At 45.2% G+C, this 21,399-nt stretch overlaps 1 protein-coding gene across 2 annotated transcripts in view; it reads right to left on the bottom strand.

Moving 5' to 3' along the window:
* Positions 1-21,399, bottom strand: part of LOC112244144 (glutamate receptor ionotropic, kainate 5-like) — a 121,586-nt gene that overhangs the window by 81,654 nt on the left and 18,533 nt on the right. For both annotated transcript variants that reach the window (XM_042308868.1, XM_042308880.1), the window contains exon 3: positions 17,959-19,957. The gene's annotated coding sequence lies outside the window, so the exon portion shown is untranslated. The remainder of the gene's footprint in view (positions 1-17,958; positions 19,958-21,399) is intronic.

Genomic DNA, 21,399 nt, shown 5'->3' with positions numbered 1-21,399 from the left:
GTCTCTCATTCTCTCTTGTTCTCTCTCTACCTTCATCTATGGTTTTCTCTCTGTCTCTCGTTCTATCTTGTTCTCTCTCTACCTTCATCTATGGTTTTCACTCTGTCTCTCATTCTCTCTTGTTCTCTCTCTACCTTCATCTCTTGCTCTACCTCTTTCTACAACTGTATCCCACTGTTTCTCTCTTATCTCCCTGTCTATCAGCCTCTATCTATCTTTCCTATTCATCTGTTCCCGTGAAAAAGTGCAGGTCTGGGGTCTGGAGGTGGTCTGGGTGGCAGGCAGGCAGGCACGCAGGCAGGCAGGCAGGCAGGCAGTGGGATGGATCAGAAAGGAGGTTAGTTAATTGCAGCCTGGTGGTGGGAGCTGTAAACTGGGACTGTACTCCACTACTCCAACTCTCCACAGGCTCTTCGATCCTGATGGCTAATCAATGTGTTTGGATATCCCCCTGTGACCACGGCCCAGTGGGCCTGAAAGAGGTGAGCCACCCCCAGGCTTTTCTCCCCTCCAGCAGCGACTGAGAAACACAGTGAGAAACAAAGCCACCACTAAACTGGGCAGATTAGACAGACACAGTAAGACATAACTCCTTTTCGCTCAGCTGTCGCTTCCTTTCTCTCTTGTCTCTCGCTCTTGCTTTTCATTCACATAATATTTTCTTCAAAACTAGATCTCCATCTAGGCCTATCTCTCCACCCTCCTGCTTTTCAGTCTCTACCCATATGACCCCTAGGATATGTCCATGGTCTAACAATGCAGAGCATTTTGGCACAGCTGAGTAAGTTCTTGTGAAGCTACTTGCTAATGTTTATTTAGGCTGCACTATGACAGTTCCAGACTGTGTGATGCACTACGACAGTATCAGTTAGGTTGGCTTTCTTGGGTTTGATGCACTACGACAGTATCTGTCAGGTTGGCTTTCTTGGGTTTGATGCACTACGACAGTATCTGTCAGGTTGGCTTTCTTGGGTTTGATGCACTACGACAGTATCAGTCAGGTTGGCTTTCTTGGGTTTGATGCACTACGACAGTATCAGTTAGGTTGGCTTTCTTGGGTTTGATGCACAATGACAGTATCAGTCAGGTTGGCTTTCTTGGGTTTGATGCACTACGACAGTATCTGTCAGGTTGGCTTTCTTGGGTTTGATGCACTACGACAGTATCTGTCAGGTTGGCTTTCTTGGGTTTGATGCACTACGACAGTATCAGTTAGGTTGGCTTTCTTGGGTTTGATGCACTACGACAGTATCTGTCAGGTTGGCTTTCTTGGGTTTGATGCACTACGACAGTATCAGTTAGGTTGGCTTTCTTGGGTTTGATGCACTACGACAGTATCAGTTAGGTTGGCTTTCTTGGGTTTGATGCACTACGACAGTATCAGTCAGGTTGGCTTTCTTGGGTTTGATGCACAATGACAGTATCAGTTAGGTTGGCTTTCTTGGGTTTGATGCACAATGACAGTATCAGTTAGGTTGGCTTTCTTGGGTTTGATGCACAATGACAGTATCAGTTAGGTTGGCTTTCTTGGGTTTGATGCACTACGACAGTATCAGTTAGGTTGGCTTTCTTGGGTTTGATGCACTACGACAGTATCAATTAGGTTGGCTTTCTTGGGTTTGATGCACGTTGACAGTATCAGTTAGGTTGGCTTCCTTAGGTGTGATGCACATTGACAGTATCAGTCAGGTTGGCTTTCTTGGGTTTGATGCACTACGACAGTATCAATTAGGTTGGCTTTCTTGGGTTTGATGCACGTTGACAGTATCAGTTAGGTTGGCTTCCTTAGGTGTGATGCACATTGACAGTATCAGTCAGGTTGGCTTTCTTGGCTTTGATGCACTATGACAGTATCAGTTAGGTTGGCTTTCTTGGGTTTGATGCACATTGACAGTATCAGTCAGGTTGGCTTTCTTGGGTTTGATGCACAATGACAGTATCAGTTAGGTTGGCTTTCTTGGGTTTGATGCACTACGACAGTATCAGTTAGGTTGGCTTTCTTGGGTTTGATGCACTACGACAGTATCAGTCAGGTTGGCTTTCTTGGGTTTGATGCACTACGACAGTATCAATTAGGTTGGCTTTCTTGGGTTTGAATCACATTAACAGTATCAGTTAGGTTGGCTTCCTTAGGTGTGATGCACATTGACAGTATCAGTCAGGTTGGCTTTCTTGGCTTTGATGCACTATGACAGTATCAGTTAGGTTGGCTTTCTTGGGTTTGATGCACATTGACAGTATCAGTCAGGTTGGCTTTCTTGGGTTTGATGCACAATGACAGTATCAGTTAGGTTGGCTTTCTTGGGTTTGATGCACTACGGCAGTATCAGTTAGGTTGGCTTTCTTGGGTTTGATGCACTACGACAGTATCAGTCAGGTTGGCTTTCTTGGGTTTGATGCACTATGACAGTATCAGTTAGGTTGGCTTTCTTGGGTTTGAATCACGTTAACAGTATCAGTTAGGTTGGCTTCCTTAGGTGTGATGCACATTGACAGTATCAGTCAGGTTGGCTTTCTTGATTTGATGCACTATGACAGTATCCGTCAGGTTGGCTCTCTTGGGTTTGATGCATTACGACAGTATCAGTCAGGTTGGCTTTCTTGGGTTTGATGCATTACGACAGTATCAGTCAGGTTGGCTTTCTTGGATTTGATGCACATTGACAGTATCCGTCAGGTTGGCTTTCTTGGGTTTGATGCATTACGACAGTATCAGTTAGGTTGGCTTCCTTAGGTGTGATGCACATTGACAGTATCAGTCAGGTTCGCTTTCTTGGCTTTGATGCACTACGACAGTATCAATTAGGTTGGCTTTCTTGGGTTTGATGCACGTTGACAGTATCTGTCAGGTTGGCTTTCTTGGGTTTGATGCACATTGACAGTATCAGTCAGGTTGGCTTTCTTGGGTTTGATGCACAATGACAGTATCAGTTAGGTTGGCTTTCTTGGCTTTGATGCACTATGACAGTATCAGTTAGGTTGGCTTTCTTGGGTTTGATGCACATTGACAGTATCAGTCAGGTTGGCTTTCTTGGGTTTGATGCACAATGACAGTATCAGTTAGGTTGGCTTTCTTGGGTTTGATGCACTACGACAGTATCAGTTAGGTTGGCTTTCTTGGGTTTGATGCACTACGACAGTATCAGTCAGGTTGGCTTTCTTGGGTTTGATGCACTACGACAGTATCAATTAGGTTGGCTTTCTTGGGTTTGAATCACATTAACAGTATCAGTTAGGTTGGCTTCCTTAGGTGTGATGCACATTGACAGTATCAGTCAGGTTGGCTTTCTTGGCTTTGATGCACTATGACAGTATCAGTTAGGTTGGCTTTCTTGGGTTTGATGCACATTGACAGTATCAGTCAGGTTGGCTTTCTTGGGTTTGATGCACAATGACAGTATCAGTTAGGTTGGCTTTCTTGGGTTTGATGCACTACGGCAGTATCAGTTAGGTTGGCTTTCTTGGGTTTGATGCACTACGACAGTATCAGTCAGGTTGGCTTTCTTGGGTTTGATGCACTATGACAGTATCAGTTAGGTTGGCTTTCTAGGGTTTGATGCACTATGACAGTATCAGTTAGGTTGGCTTTCTTGGGTTTGAATCACGTTAACAGTATCAGTTAGGTTGGCTTCCTTAGGTGTGATGCACATTGACAGTATCAGTCAGGTTGGCTTTCTTGATTTGATGCACTATGACAGTATCCGTCAGGTTGGCTCTCTTGGGTTTGATGCATTACGACAGTATCAGTCAGGTTGGCTTTCTTGGGTTTGATGCATTACGACAGTATCAGTCAGGTTGGCTTTCTTGGATTTGATGCACATTGACAGTATCCGTCAGGTTGGCTTTCTTGGGTTTGATGCATTACGACAGTATCAGTTAGGTTGGCTTCCTTAGGTGTGATGCACATTGACAGTATCAGTCAGGTTGGCTTTCTTGGGTTTGATGCACTACGACAGTATCAATTAGGTTGGCTTTCTTGGGTTTGATGCACGTTGACAGTATCTGTCAGGTTGGCTTTCTTGGGTTTGATGCACATTGACAGTATCAGTCAGGTTGGCTTTCTTGGGTTTGATGCACAATGACAGTATCAGTTAGGTTGGCTTTCTTGGGTTTGAATCACATTAACAGTATCAGTTAGGTTGGCTTCCTTGGGTTTGATGCACTACGACAGTATCAGTTAGGTTGGCTTTCTTGGGTTTGATGCACTACGACAGTATCAGTTAGGTTGGCTTTCTTGGGTTTGATGCACTACGACAGTATCAGTCAGGTTGGCTTTCTTGGGTTTGATGCACTACGACAGTATCAGTCAGGTTGGCTTTCTTGGGTTTGATGCACTACGACAGTATCAATTAGGTTGGCTTTCTTGGGTTTGAATCACATTAACAGTATCAGTTAGGTTGGCTTCCTTAGGTGTGATGCACATTGACAGTATCAGTCAGGTTGGCTTTCTTGGCTTTGATGCACTATGACAGTATCAGTTAGGTTGGCTTTCTTGGGTTTGATGCACATTGACAGTATCAGTCAGGTTGGCTTTCTTGGGTTTGATGCACAATGACAGTATCAGTTAGGTTGGCTTTCTTGGGTTTGATGCACTACGACAGTATCAGTTAGGTTGGCTTTCTTGGGTTTGATGCACTACGACAGTATCAGTCAGGTTGGCTTTCTTGGGTTTGATGCACTATGAGAGTATCAGTTAGGTTGGCTTTCTAGGGTTTGATGCACTATGACAGTATCAGTTAGGTTGGCTTTCTTGGGTTTGAATCACGTTAACAGTATCAGTTAGGTTGGCTTCCTTAGGTGTGATGCACATTGACAGTATCAGTCAGGTTGGCTTTCTTGATTTGATGCACTATGACAGTATCCGTCAGGTTGGCTCTCTTGGGTTTGATGCATTACGACAGTATCAGTCAGGTTGGCTTTCTTGGGTTTGATACATTACGACAGTATCAGTCAGGTTGGCTTTCTTGGGTTTGATGCATTATGACAGTATCAGTCAGGTTGGCTTTCTTGGATTTGATGCACATTGACAGTATCCGTCAGGTTGGCTTTCTTGGGTTTGATGCATTACGACAGTATCAGTCAGGTTGGCTTTCTTGCATTCGATGCACATTGACAGTATCCGTCAGGTTGGCTTTGTTGGGTTTGATGCATTACGACAGTATTAGTCAGGTTGGCTTTCTTGGGTTTGATGCATTACGACAGTATCTGTCAGGTTGGCTTTCTTGGGTTTGATGCACATTGACAGTATCTGTCAGGTTGGCTTTCTTGGGTTTGATGCACATTGACAGTATAAGATAGTTAGGCTTTTCATGTCAGGTAAGTTACTTCTCACCCTTCCAAAACATTTTAAGTCAGCAAGCAGCCGCCACTGGTGTATAGGGTGTTTACAGGGTTTAATGATCAAAACAGAGGGGTGTGATTGTGACTAAGGCCTGCTAATGCCTGGCTCTGTCTCATATGAGTGAGGCCCAGCAGTATTGATCCGGCAGTACAACAGGTGTGATAGACATGGATGTGGTGGCCTGGGCTGGGCTGCAAAAATGAGATCCTACAGATAGGATCCATAGATAGGATCCATTCAGACCAATTACACTCCATCCAGTTACCCACTATAAATTAAGAAGAGAGCGCAACAGCACACTCTTGCTCCAATGCAATATTTTACTCAAACTTTCAGCAGCAACATGCCTTCGTCTGGGGTTTACTGTGAGAGGTCACTTCATAAAACAGCATATACAGTATCTGATATGCCTTCCCACTTCCTCTGCCATGAGGCATTGGATATCCAATATTACCCCTAGATACTGTTCCATCGATTTCTCCTATAGATCTACTGAGTATTGTATTGTGAATACTGGATACCTCTACACCAGCAACTTGAATCAATTGATACTGGAAACCTCTATACCAATAACTTGAATCAACTGATACTGGACACCTCTATACCAATAACTTGAATCAACTGATACTGGACACCTCTATACCAATAACTTGAATCAACTGATACTGGACACTTCTATACCAATAACTTGAATCAACTGATACTGGACACCTCTATTCCAGCAACTTGAATCAAATGATGATCAGTGATTGACTTGGACGGAAATAGGTTTCGGTACTCATTTTGGGTGCAGGTACTGTTTTATTTAGCTGCAGGAGCTCAAGCAGTAGAACATTTGAGGTGCCGGTACTCAGTTCCGGTGAACTCCTGCCCAAGTCAATACTGGATAGCTCTATACCAGCATCATGAACCAACTGATACTGGATAGCTCTATACCAGCGTCATGAATCAACTGATACTGGATAGCTCTATACCAGCATCATGAATCAACTGATACGGGATAGCTCTATACCAGAATCATGAATCAACTGATACTGGATACCTCTATACCAGCATCATGAATCAACTGATACTGGATAGCTCTATACCAGTATCATGAATCAACTGATACTGGATAGCTCTATACCAGCATCATGAATCAACTGATACGGGATAGCTCTATACCAGCATCATGAATCAACTGATACGGGATAGCTCTATACCAGCATCATGAATCAATACAGTCACTGTCCTACATGGATGAAATGCATCCAAGATGGACTGTGTGCAGCAGGTTTTCATTGCAGCAGGTTTTTTACATGTCCCAACAGGTGCTCACTGATGTTTTGACAAAACAAATCGATTAGTTTTTCTTCCAGGCAGGAGAACACCGCATTGATGACCCAGGCTTCACACACCCACTCCCTCTGCGCGCGCACACACACACACACACACACACACACACACACACACACACACACACACACACACACACACACACACACACACACACACACACACACACACACACACACACACACACACACACACACATACTCTCACTTTATCAGTCCATCTATCCCTTGACTCACACCTGCGAACACACAGTCGAGTTTAGATTGTATTTGTGGTAGTAAATGGATTGAGATAACCGCCCACACTATGTATCAACTGTTTTGAGACCTGTATGCCTGTATAATACAATCCAGCATTATTATCATTACACCACTCCATTATGACTAGGTTGAGTTACCTCCATCTCATGAAAGGTCATGAAAGGTACATTTCTTTGTCCTATTGAAAAGCACTAGAGAAAGGCAATCCATTAGGTTTTGTTCTACCACTTCAATAGAACTGGAGGTGTAGTGGCACTGCAGGCTCCCTGGTACAACCAGTGGTGTTCACTAAATAGCTCCTGATTGGAGTGACTCATCAATGTGGCCTCAGTGTTCAAGAGCAAAAACGTAGCGAGACCGGGGTTACCGAGCGCCTCGAGATCTCACAAGGAATAACACCAAGTGATGCTGATGTGCGTCAGTGGAAGCAAACGTTCTTAAAGGCTTTTCATATAACCATTGAAATTACCACAAGGTGTACATCCTTGGGTTTGTAGCTTTGTGGCCATGTGAGTGCATAAAGCCATAGGCCATTTCAATCCTTTTTTCATTAAAGAAAGAACAGTAGTTTACCATGAGGATTGGTGGTCAGCATGAGATCTGACTCTGAGTGATTCCTGAGGGGAAGAGGAGAAGGAGAGACGTGGAGGAGAGGAGAAGTGAAGCTGTGAGGTGAAACTGTGAATAATGATGGTGAAAGATGATGTCTCTGGACCACATGATGAGTACAGCTATTAGCCACAGTCTGTCATCTACTCAGGTAACAGCAGAGGTCTACTATCACTTTCAGTTCAAAATCTCATTTTTTGCCGTCTGAAATCAACCTCTCAGCCCTTCCTTAGTCTATTATTCTATTTCTGCTCTCTTCAATACAGATCTGAGGGGACTTGGTAGGTCTTTAGTCAATATGAAGATGCATGGCTTCAGCTGACTTTCCAATGTTTTCACCACATTAGCTAATGATGCTCTAAGTAACCGATCTATTGACTGATTCCACTAAAAGCATTGCTCTGAAAAACCAGTTGGAACAAACTGAGCAGCAAAGCCACACTAGCAGACCCAACAGTGACAATGTGACATAACCTAGCCCCTGTGGTCAGAACTCAGAACACTGACTGACATGGAGCAAATGAGCAGCCAGTCAGCCGCCCGCTACCAAAACAACACGCTATTATACCCACAATGCCCTTCACCAGCCCACTCTCTCCTCTCAGGGCCAGGACCTCAGATAACCAGCTGGACCCTTATGAAGACCAGTATGGAACCAAATAATAAACTGCCCTTAATGTCTGTTTTTTTGTTTCTAATATACAAATATCACCTGACTTCCTCAGAATTCCTCACAATCAAATGTTGACCGCATTTTCTACCAATGGAATTCTCTTTAATTATAATCACAGCCGTATATATTCCCCCCCAAGCAGACACATAGATGGCCCTGGATGAACTTTATTTGACTCTGTGTCAACTGGAAACCACATATCCTGAGGCTGCATTCATTGTAGCTGGAAACAAGACTCCCCCGCCCTCCTTTCGGAAAAGCTGACCACGACTCCATTTTGTTGCTCCCAGCCTACAGACAGAGACTAAAACAAGAAGCTCCCGCACTCAGGTCTGTTCAACGTTGGTCCGACCAATCTGATTCCATGCTTCAAGACTGCTTCCATCATGTGGACTGGGATATGTTCCGCATTGCGTCCAACAACAACATTGACGAATACGCTTATTCGGTGAGCGAGTTCATTAGAAAGTGCATTGACGATGTCGTACCCATAGCAACGATTAAAACATTCCCAAACCAAAAACCGTGGATTGATGGCAAAATTCAGGTGAAACTGAAAGCTCGAACCACTGCTTTTAACCAGGGCAAGGTGACCGGAAACATGACCGAATACAAACAGTGTAGCTATTCCCTCCGCCAGGGCAATCAAACAAGCTAATCATCAGTATAGAGACAAAGTAGAGTCGCAATTCAACGGCTCAGACACAAGAGGTATGTGGCAGGGTCTACAGTCAATCGGAATATAAAAATAAAACCAGCCCCGTCGCGGACCAGGATGTCTTGCTCCCAGACAGACTAAATAACTTTTTGCCCACTTTGAGGACAATACAGTGCCACTGACACGGCCCGCTACCAAAACCTGCGGACTCTCCTTCACTGCAGCCGATGTGAGTAAAACATTTAAACGTGTTAACCCTCGCAAGGCTGCAGGCCCAGACTGCATCCCCAGCCGCGTCCTCAGAGCATGCGCAGACCAGCTGGCTGGTGTGATTACGGACATATTCAATCAATCCTTATGCCAGTCTGCTGTTCCCACATGCTTCAAGATGGCCACCATTATCCCTGTTCCCAAGAAAGCTAAGGTAACTGAGCTAAACGACTACCACCCCGTAGCACTCACTTCCGTCATAATGAAGTGCTTTGAGAGACTAGTCAAGGACCATATCACCTCCACCCTACCTGACACCCTAGACCCACTCCAATTTGCTTACCGCCCAAATAGGTCCATAGACGACGCAATTGCAACCACACTGCACACTGCCCTAACCCATCTGGACAAGAGGAATACCTATGTGAGAATGCTGTTCATCGACTACAGCTCAGCATTTAACACCATAGTGCCCTCCAAACTCGTCATCAAGCTCAAGACCCTGGGTCTCGACCCCGCCCTGTGCAACTGGATACTGGACTTCCTGATGGGCCGCCCCCCAGGTGGTGAGGGTAGGTAACAACATCTCCACCCCGCTGATCCTCAACACTGGGGCCCCACAAGGGTGCGTTCTGAGCCCTCTCCTGTACTCCCTGTTCACCCATGACTGCTTGGCCATGCACGCCTCCAACTCAATCATCAAGTTTGCGGACGACACTACAGTGGTAGGCTTGATTACCAACAACGACGAGACGGCCTACAGGGAGGAGGTGAGGGCCCTCGGAGTGTGGTGTCAGGAAAATAACCTCACACTCAACATCAACAAAACAAAGGAGATGATTGTGGACTTCAGGAAACAGCAGAGGGAGCACCCCCCTATCCACATCAACGAGACAGTAGTGGAGAGGGTAGTAAGTTTTAAGTTCCTCGGTGTACACATCAAGGACAAACTGAATTGGTCCACCCACACCGACAGCGTTGTGAAGAAGGCGCAGCAGCACCTCTTCAACCTCAGGAGGCTGAAGAAATTCGGCTTGTCACCAAAAGCACTCACAAACTTCTACAGATGCACAATCGAGAGCATCCTGTTGGGCTGTATCACCGCCTGTTACGGCAACAGCTCCTCCCACAACCGTAAGGCTCTCCAGAAGGTAGTGAGGTCTGCACAATGCATCACCGGGGGCAAACTACCTACCCTCCAGGACACCTACACCACCCGATGTCACAGGAAGGCCATAAAGATCATCAAGGACAACAACCACCCGAGCCACTTCCTGTTCACCCCGCTATCATCCAGAAGGCGAGGTCAGTACAGGTGCATCAAAGCAGGGACTGAGAGACTGAAAAACAGCTTCCATCTCAAGGCCATCAGACTGCTAAACAGCCACCACTAACATTGAGTGGCTGCTGCCAACACACTGACTCAACTCCAGCCACTTTAATAATGGAAATTGATGTAAAAATATATCACTAACCACTTTAAACAATGCCACTTAATATAATGTTTACATACCCTACATTACTCATCTCATATGTATATGTATATACTGTACTCTATATCATCTACTGCATCTTTATGTAATACATGTATCACTAGCCACTTTAAACTATGCCACTTTGTTTACATACCCTACATTACTCATCTCATATGTATATAATGGACTCGATACCATCTACTGCATCTTGCCTATGCCGTTCTGTACCAATACTCATTGATATATCTTTATGTACATATTCTTTATCCCTTTACACTTGTGTATATAAGGTAGTAGTTTTGAAATTGTTTGGTTAGATTACTCGTTGGTTATTACTGCATTGTCGGAACTAGAAGCACAAGCATTTCGCTACACTCGCATTAACATCTGCTAACCATGTGTATGTGACAAATAAAATGTGATTTGATTTGATTTGTCACACGAGCACTAAACCGTGTTTAATATTATTCTAAAACCTGGTTAAACTGATTAGATACTGATCTGTTCTATGAATTGTAACAGAGAGAACCACTGCTTACAGTCCTTTATAAACCTATTATACTACTGCAAGTCTGAAGGACACACTACCCTGTTTCTCTTTAGCAGCATATCAACCCCTTTTACACAGACACAGACACACAGACACACACGAGACAGAGACAGTCATAGACACACACGAACACACAGGCACACACACGCACCCAAAGACCATCCGCTATCTAATTGTAATGACCATATTAACAGAGAAGGCTATTAGCAGCCTTCACTTTACTTTACAACGGACCACACAACCCAGTCAGGAGGGAGCAGCATGTCACCTGGTGGTGCACCCTAATGCCCATCCCCCAATTCCCCCCTCCCTCTAGTCTCTCCCTGAGCACAACATGCCAGCCAGGAGCTGACAGCCAGCTATACAAACATGCCCATTCCTTCTGCTCCATTAGGCAATGAGGAGCTGGGCTTTTATATGGGGCCGATGGGCTGGACGGCCTCGCATCGCGCTGGTGCCACTGGCAGACAGGAGGCAGCAGGCAGGAGGTTGGTGCTGCAGTGCAGTGCAGTGCAGTACAGTACAGAGAGAGATTACACAAAGCCTAATATTAAAGGGTAGAGCAATTAGTGTCCACCTCATCAAGTCAAACTGTAGGATCTTCTGTGCTGCTAGGTTTAATTCCTCTGTAGCTCTTACACTAGTTATCTCTGTACTGTGTAGCTCTTATTTCCCTTACCAGATTAGGTCATTTATTGTGATCAAGCCTGGTGAAGACAGGGATCGAGACGTTGCTAGATTACATACAAACCTGGGATCATCTACAACGTGTTTAGACTGGATGTTAAGACATTCTTTTAAGTTCATATTTCATTGTGTGTGTGCCAACTACACTGGAGCCCAGTGAATGAACAAACAACATCACCCCCTGTGAAGCTTTAATTAACTCTACAAACTAGAGTGCTGATCTTTAGATCAACTGGCTAATCATGAGTTGTATGCTGCAGGGTTTGGGTTGGTGTCCCTCATGTGAACTCTTTAACATTCGTGTAGCAGTGATTCATACAGCTGGTGGCTGGCTGATGTCTGTGGGTCTCAGCTGGAGAGGTTAGAGCAGTGCTTTTCAAACTTTTTCAGCGGGGACCCCATTTATTCAGAGAAAATTTCTGGGGACCCCATATATTCAGACCCCACTGCAGTTCCCCAGTGGAGATTCAGTGTAGAACATAGAAATAAGACAATTAGAGAGTGAAAATTCAGTGTAGAACATTGAGATAAGAGGAGTAGAGATTCAGTGTAGAACATTGAGATAAGAGGAGTAGAGATTCCGTGTAGAACATTGAGATAAGAGGAGTAGAGATTCAGTGGAGAACAATGAGATAAGAGGAGTAGAGAGTGGAGATTCAGTGGAGAACACTGAGATAAGAGGAGTAGAGAGTGGAGAACAATGAGATAAGAGGAGTAGAGAGTGGAGATTCAGTGGAGAACACTGAGATAAGAGGAGTGGAGATTCAGTGTAGAACATTGAGATAAGAGGAGTAGAGAGTGGAGAACAATGAGATAAGAGGAGTAGAGAGTGGAGATTCAGTGGAGAACACTGAGATAAGAGGAGTGGAGATTCAGTGTAGAACATTGAGATAAGAGGAGTAGAGAGTGGAGAACAATGAGATAAGAGGAGTAGAGAGTGGAGATTCAGTGGAGAACAATGAGATAAGAGGAGTAGAGAGTGGAGATTCAGTGTAGAACACTGAGATAAGAGGAGTGGAGATTCAGTGTAGAACATTGAGATAAGAGGAGTAGAGAGTGGAGAACAATGAGATAAGAGGAGTAGAGACTGGAGATTCAGTGTAGAACACTGAGATAAGAGGAGTAGAGATTCAGTGCAGAACATTGAGATAAGAGAAGTAGAGAGTGGAGACCAATGAGATAAGAGGAGTAGAGAGTGGAGATTCAGTGCAGAACATTGAGATAAGAATGGAGAGTGGAGATTTCTCCAAGAGAAAGGATTAGGTACGGCTATATCATATTCATCCTACATCTGAAAGTGAGAAGAATGTGTTTTATTCTAACCACTTGACCAGACCAAACCTGGGGCCCTGGTTATAAACTCTAATACTACTACTACTATCACCACCACACCAAACCTGTGTCCCTGGTTATAAACTCTAATACTACTACTACTATCACCACCTGTCACAACCTGACCATAGAGAGCCCTTAGTTCTCTATGGTGTAGTAGGTCAGGGCGTGACTAGGGGGTGATCTAGTATAGATATTTCTATGTGGGTGCTAATATGGACCCCAATTAGAGGCAGCTGTTAATCATTGCCTCTGACTGGGGATCATATTTAGGTAGGTTGTTTCCCCACCTGCATTTGTGGAATATTATTTTGTGTTTTGTGCATGTACATCACATAGTCATGTTTCGTTGATAGTTTATTGATTTATTGTTTTGTTCTCGCTAAGTCACTTTATAATAAATATGTGGAACTCAACATCCACTGCGCCTTGGTCCGTCTCTCCTCACGTACGTGACACCACCAGACCAAACCTGGGGCCCTGGTTATATTTCTACTACTAATACTATCACCATCAGACCAAACCTGGGGCCCTGGTTATATTTCTACTACTAATACTATCACCATCAGACCAAACCTGGGGCCCTGGTTATATTTCTCATTTCCTCGCTAACCGTGTACGTCTCGCCGACTCCATTCTCCGCTCAATTGAATCACATGCGGGCTCTGGCACTCTCCCTGGGTCGACCGACCACCTCTCTACCTCCTCCCAGGTTGTCTCATACTCCTGCCCACGCTGCTTGGTCCTTTTGCGGTTCTGTCACGGCTGTTGAAAGAAGAGGACCAAGGCACAGCGTGGTGAGCGTACATTTTTATTTTTATTAGAAAAGGCCCCGAACAAAACAATAAACACTACAAAACAAACCGTGAAGCTAAAGGCTATGTGCCATAAACAAAGTCATCTTCCCACAAAGACAGGTGGAAAAAAGGGCTACCTAAGTATGGTTCTCAATCAGAGACAACGATAGACAGCTGTCCCTGAATGAGAACCCTACCCGGCCAAAACATAGAAATATAAATAATAGAACATAGAATACCCACCCCAAATCACACCCTGACCAAACCAAAATATAGACATAAACAGGATCTCTAAGGTCAGGGCGTGAAAAAAGGTGTTTGCTTATTTTTTTTCTTTAAACAATGGCTTTTTTCTGGCCACTCATCCGTAAAGCCCAGCTCTGTGGAGTGTACGGCTTAAAGTGGTCCTATGGACAGATACTCCAATCTCCGCTGTGGAGCTTTGCAGCTCTTTCAGGGTCTTTGGTCTTTGGTCTCCTTGTTGCCTCTCTGATTAATGCCCTCCTTGCCTGGTCCGGGAATTTTGGTGGGCTGCCGTCTCTTGGCAGGTTTGTTGTGGTGCCATATTATTTAACGTTTTTAATAATGGTTTTAAAGGTGCTCCGTAAGATGTTCAAAGTTTCTGGTATTTTTTATAACCCAACCCTGATCTGTACTTCTCCACAACTTTGTCCCTGACCTGTTTGGAGAGCTCCTTGGTCTTCATGGTGCCGCTTGCTTGGTGGTGCCCATTGCTTAGTGGTGTTGCACACTCTGGGGCCTTTCAGAATAGGTGTATGTATACTGAGATCATTTGACACTTAGATTGCACACAGGTGGACTTTATTTAACTAATTATGTGACTTCTGAAGGTAATTGGTTGCACCAGATCTTTTTTAGGGGCTTCATAGCAAAGGGGGTGAATACATATGCACGCACCACTTTTCAGTTTTGTATTTCTTTTATTTTTTGAAACAAGTAATTTTTTTCATTTCACTTAACCGATTTGGAATATTTTGTGTATGTCCATTACATGAAATCCAAATAAAAATCCATTTAAATTACAGGTTGTAATGCAACAAAATAGGAAAAACACCAAGGGGGATGAATATTTTGCAAGGAACTGTATATACCTTATTTACATAAGTATTCAGACCCTTTGCTATGAGACTCGAAATTCAGCTCAGGTGCATCCTGTTTCCATTGATCATCCTTGAGATGTTTCTACAACTACATTGGAGTTCACCTGTGGTAAATTCAATTGATTGGACATGATTTGGAAAGGCACACACCAGTCTACATAAGGTCCCACAGTTGACAGTGCATATCAGAGCAAACACCAAGTCATGAGGTTGAAGGAATTGTCCGTAGAGCTCCAAGATAGGATTGTGTTGAGGCACAGATCTAGGGAAGGGTACCAAAAAATGTCTGCAGCATTGAAGGTCCCCAAGAAGACAGTGGCCTCCGTCGTTCTTAAATGGAAGAAGTTTGGAACCACTAAGACTCTTCCTAGTGCTGGCCACACAGCCAAACTGAGCAATCGGGGGAGATGAGCCTTGGTCAGTTAGGTGACTCTGACAGAGCTTTAAAGTTCCTCTGTGGAGATGGGAGAAGCTTCCAGAAGGACAACCAACTCTGCAGCACTCCACCAATCAGGCCTTTATGGTAGAGTGGCCAGACGGAAGCCACTCCTCAGTAAAAGGCACATGACAGCTCGCTTGGAGTTTCCCAAACGGCACCTAAAGGACTCTCAGACCATGAGAAACAAGATTCTCTGGTCTGATGGAACCAAGATTGATCTATTTGGTCTGAATGCCAAGTGTCATGTCTGGAGGAAACCTGGCACTATCCCTACGGTGAAGCATGGTGGTGGCAGCTTCATGCTGTGGGGATGTTTTTCAGCGGCAGGGACTGGGAGACTAGTCAGGTTGAGGGAAAGATGAATGAAGCTAAGTACAGAGAGATCCTTGATGAAAACCTTCTCCAGAGCGCTCAGGACCTCAGACTGGGGCAAAGGTTCACCTTCCAACAGGACAATGACTCTAACCACATAGCCAAGACAACACAAGAGTGGCTTCGGGACAAGTCTCTGAATGTCCTTACGTGGCCCAGACAGAGCCCGGACTTGAACCTGATTGAACATCTCTGGTGAGACCTGAAAATAATTGTAAGGTGACAATCCCCATCCAATCTGACAGAGTTTGAGAGGATCTGCAGAGAGGAATGGGAGAAACACCCCAAATACAGGTGTGCCAAGCGTGTAGCGTCATACCCAAGAAGACTCAAGGCTGTAATCGCTGCCAAAGACACTTCAACAAAGTACTGAGTAAAGGGTCTGAATACTTATGTAAATTTTTATTTTTTATTTTTTATATGCTAACATTTCTAAAAACCTGTTTTTGCTTTGTCAGTATGGGGTATTGTGTGTAGATTAATGAGGGGGGGGACAATTTAGCCAATTTTAGAATAAGGCTGTAACGTAACAAAATGTGGAAACATTCAAAGGGTCTGAATACTTTACGAATGCACTGTATATATAGGTATTATGACATTCCTTTTGCAACACACTGAAGCTCACTCCTCCTGTCCTCTCCAGCCTATTCTGGAGCAGAGAAAGGAAAGCAGTGTTATGTTATCTCTGTGCTTCTGCAGTAATGGTATTATTTAGTCACCTTAATTCTCCTGGGCTGACCAACAGTGTGAACAATGCAGGGCCTTACTAAGCCCATCAGTGGTCACATGAAGCAGAGGTCTTTTCCTGCTCCACAGACCCTACAGGCTCCTCTATCCCTCCCCCTCGTTCCTTCTGCATCCCTCCTCCATCTATTTATCCATCCTCCCTCTCTTTTTCTGCCTATTCCTCTGCCCCTTTCTCTCTTCCTCTCATCCTTTCTCACTCTCTCCCTCCCCTTATTCCCACCCCTCTCTCCCTGTCTCTCCTCCATCCCTCCATCATCTCTCTCTCCCTACCTCTCCCTCCCTCCTCCTCTCTCAGTGGCGGGAGAGAGTTGTGCGTGTAATGGCGTTATTCACAGTTCATTGGTCTGTTTGAAGGGACTATCTTGATTGAGCGTTTCCCAGTGCAGGGTGGATGGGGGACTGTATAAAGATGTGTTGGGAGCCTGTGGAGATGGATGGGCTATGGGAACATGGACACACAGTAGGAGGCTGCCATGTTTGTCGAGCCTATAATCTAAAGACAACATTGTAAATTGGAGACAATGGCACACAGAAGATGGAAACTGACACTATGGACATTCAGAAGCATACAGGAGAGATTTTAGCTCTTTGAGAGGCTCAGTCTGTTGGAAATATTGGACATAGAAACAGTAGGCTAGCACAATGAGTGAAATTGATAGTAATCTGTACACTGGAAAGCAAGTGGATAAGCCTCAGTGCTAGCCAGACAGCGAGAAACAGAATCTGTCATGCTCTCTCTCTCTCCTCTCTCCCCCCTCTCTCTCCCTCCCTCTCTCTCCCTCTCCCTCTCTCCACATTCTGGTCGTCATCTTTCTCTCACTCTAATAAATGCATGCACTGACAAAGAACACAAAACTGCTCTGAGAAGCAAAAATACACATCACTAATTAGTCCAAATTAACCCCAGGCAGACTTACAGTAGGACGTACACACATCACACACACAACACTTAAAACCAGTTCCTACTCTCACACCACTCTGATTCTGCTGCACCTCTTACACACACACACACACACACACACACACACACACACACACACACACACACACACACACACACACACACACACACACACACACACACACACACACACACACACACACACACACAGAGAGAGAGACACACACACACACACACACACACACACACACACACACAGAAAGTGCCTCCAGCTGAGGCAGCAAAGGCAACCAGAGTCGTATCGGTTTGAAGGCAGAGTAAAAACCAACGCTGCAGAAAAATGCTATGGCTGGAAAACAGAGCATGACATTAACTAAGCACAGACAAACAATACATACATGTACATATAAACAGTCACACACAACACAGGTAAAAGAAGAGTCCTACTTACAGAATGAGTCAGACGATATCAGAAGCGGTGTACCATATATGTGTGTGGTAGCCAGTCAGCACAGCCCTCGACAGGCATGGAGATGGAATCCACTGTTGGGGGGGGGACTTGTGGGGCTGTCACAGCGTTCCGGATTGTCTCCGTGTAGGGGTGGGGGGTTGAGAGAGAGAGGACAAGACGGAATATTCCGGTACTTGGACTGTGATAGCTGGGCAACAATACTCCTTTTGGAGGTGAAGAGAAAAAGCAACAAATGAGGATAGAAAAAATCTTCAGACACCCTCAACAAAAGTAGAGAGTAAAAGACAGAAGGAGGAAAAGAAAAGGTATTGTGCTGTCTTCTTCCCTTTGTTTATCTCTCTCCCTCTCCTCAGTAGAGCTATAGACGTGGAAGGAGCCTTTTAGTCAAATAAAACACGAGGGTTGAAAATGAGTCTGTTTCAATCCAAAAGGGCCCCCCTCCTTCCCTTTCTCTCTCTCCTTCCCTCGTTTCCTTCCCCGGCAGAAGGCCTCGACGGCTCCGAGTACCGCTGTCTAAATCCAATACCTCTCCCAGAAGAAGAGGGGGAAACAGAAGAGAAAATGACGAGCAGAGGGAGAGGATTTCAGACACCTGGTCTCTATCCCTCTCCTTTTCACGGTCTACTTTTCTCTTTCCTTCCCTCTCTCTCTCACTCTTGCTGTCACTACCTCTATCTAACCTGTCCTTCCCTTCTAGTAGCAGTCCCCCTACTTGTTTGTTTGTTTGTTTGTTTCTGTCTAGTCTTGCCAGTGGAGGCTGAGGCTGAGGGGGATGCAGTCAGATCCTCTAATTGCTGCGTCGCTCGCTCTCAGTCCCCGTCAGGCAGACAGGCAACACCAAACCCAACACAGGACTGACTGCTTCTCTCTTCTCTACCTCTATCTCCCTCTTTCTCTCTCTCTCTCTCTCTCTCTCTCTCACACACACAGTCTGGAATGACAATGACGACTGTCTGTTTGTAATGCTTGTTTATAATGCCTCCCAGTTTACTGTCTGTCTGTCTGTTTATGAGCCATCCAGTTCCGGTCCAGGGGTGTACAGCGGGACCTTTTACCCTCCTCTAGTGCTCAGCTACCCCCCCGGTCAGAATTCTGCCTCTTTCTCTGCCCATCGTGCAACCAACCAGCCGACCAACCAATCAGCTTCCAGCGGATCTAAGAGACAGACAGACTAAATTAGGCTGAGGCAGGAAGTCTCTAGAAGGTTTCTGACAAATCTCAGTTAATTCTCTCTCTCTCTCTCTCTCTCTCTCTCTCTCTCTCTCTCCTTCCTCGTTATCTATTCAGGGCAGTTTGTCCCTCTTTTCTCTCTGTCACCAAGGGAGGATCAGGAAGAATGGACTTGTTTCATAATATATTCCTCCTCAATGGATGAAGAGGTGGGGGGAAAGGAGGAAGACCAGAAAAAGGGAGAGAAGGGGAAATTGTTCCTTTAAAAAATAAGCCCCCAAACAAATCAGAAGGCGGGATTCCCAAGGGGGGAATGTCAACTACTTGGTTCTGCTGAAGAACCGGTCTGGAACAGACGAGGAACTTTGAAGTGAACAGAGTAAAGTCCCATAATCTAGACAGGATGTACAGCCGATAAATCCACCCATGTACCACAATCCCATGTAGTTTTCTGGAGGAGAGTCACAGTTGAGTATTCCCTTCCAAGGAGACACGTCCCCCGAAGTTCAAGATCCTCTACAAGCTGTTACACTGGCATCAACACCCCAAACCTCTAGGTTTCATTAAATCCCATTGGATGCGGTTATAATCAGAAGAGTACATTGTACACATCTCTCACTGGAACAATTGCAGCACTGGTGGTTGGGCTCCTTGTGGGGGGGGGTCACTCTGCAGGGGTAGAGAGGTGGTCAGTATTGGGGTGTTGGATGCTAGCAGTTTGTCTTTATTCCCCATGGTGGGAACTGTGACTCCTGACTGACAAGGAAAGGATTCAGAAAGGTAGACATCATTCCACTAGGTTTCAGCCCTGTAGGAGAGAGAGAAAGGCAGAGAGAGGGAGAGAGAAAGAGAGAGCATGTGAGACTTGGTGACATTTGTGTCATTCTGGCTTATCACGCACGTCATTCTCCTCCTCGTCCGACTCAACTCCGCCTGACTTCCTCCTGTCTAGTCTGTCCTTGTCACTATTTCACTGACTTTACCTTCCGTTCCCCTCTTCACCTCTTCCCTTCATTCCTTTCCCTCATCACTCTCTCTGCAGCTCAATCTCCCCCTAAATGGTCTCGCCACTGTCTCCTCTACTATAGCCTTTCATTCCCTTACATCTATCACAGTCTCCTCTCTCCTTTTGCCCCTACTATCTTTCACGGTCCCTCGATATCTATCTGTCCATCTTTCTATACAGTATCTGAGAGGAGCTGTACTTTGAGGAGCAGAGGGAGAGAGAGACAGAGAGAGCGAGGGCGAGAGTGAGAGAGAAAGAGAGACTGGCATGTAAAAACCACCTGTCTCCTCTCTCTACATATACAGCCAGGTTAAAACCACCTGTCTCCTCTCTCCACATATACAGCCATGTTAAAACCACCTGTCTCCTCTCTTCACACATATACAGCCAGGTTAAAACCACCTGTCTCCTCTCTCCACATATACAGCCATGTTAAAACCACCTGTCTCCTCTCTTCACACATATACAGCCAGGTTAAAACCACCTGTCTCCTCTCTCCACATATACAGCCAGGTTAAAACCACCTGTCTCCTCTCTCCACATATACAGCCAGGTTAAAACCACCTGTCTCCTCTCTTCACACATATACAGCCAGGTTAAAACCACCTGTCTCCTCTCTCCACATATACAGCCAGGTTAAAACCACCTGTCTCCTCTCTCCACATATACAGCCAGGTTAAAACCACCTGTCTCCTCTCTCCACATATACAGCCAGGTTAAAACCACCTGTCTCCTCTCTCCACATATACAGCCAGGTTAAAACCACCTGTCTACTCTCTCCACATATACAGCCAGGTTAAAACCACCTGTCTCCTCTCTCCACATATACAGCCAGGTTAAAACCACCTGTCTACTCTCTCCACATATACAGCCAGGTTAAAACCACCTGTCTCCTCTCTCCACATATACAGCCAGGTTAAAACCACCTGTCTCCTCTCTCCACATATACAGCCAGGTTAAAACCACCTGTGTCCTCTCTCCACATATACAGCCAGGTTAAAACCACCTGTCTCCTCTCTCCACATATACAGCCAGGTTAAAACCACCTGTCTACTCTCTCCACATATACAGCCAGGTTAAAACCACCTGTCTCCTCTCTCCACATATACAGCCAGGTTAAAACCACATGTCTCCTCTCTCCACATATACAGCCAGGTTAAAACCACCTGTCTCCTCTCTCCACATATACAGCCAGGTTAAAACCACATGTCTCCTCTCTCCACATATACAGCCAGGTTAAAAAC

The sequence above is a fragment of the Oncorhynchus tshawytscha genome, linkage group LG03 (genome assembly GCF_018296145.1).
Source record: "Oncorhynchus tshawytscha isolate Ot180627B linkage group LG03, Otsh_v2.0, whole genome shotgun sequence".
NCBI classification, from domain to species: domain Eukaryota; kingdom Metazoa; phylum Chordata; class Actinopteri; order Salmoniformes; family Salmonidae; genus Oncorhynchus; species Oncorhynchus tshawytscha.
Note: the sequence above shows the minus strand (reverse complement) of the source record. Positions and strands in the feature narration are given on the sequence as shown.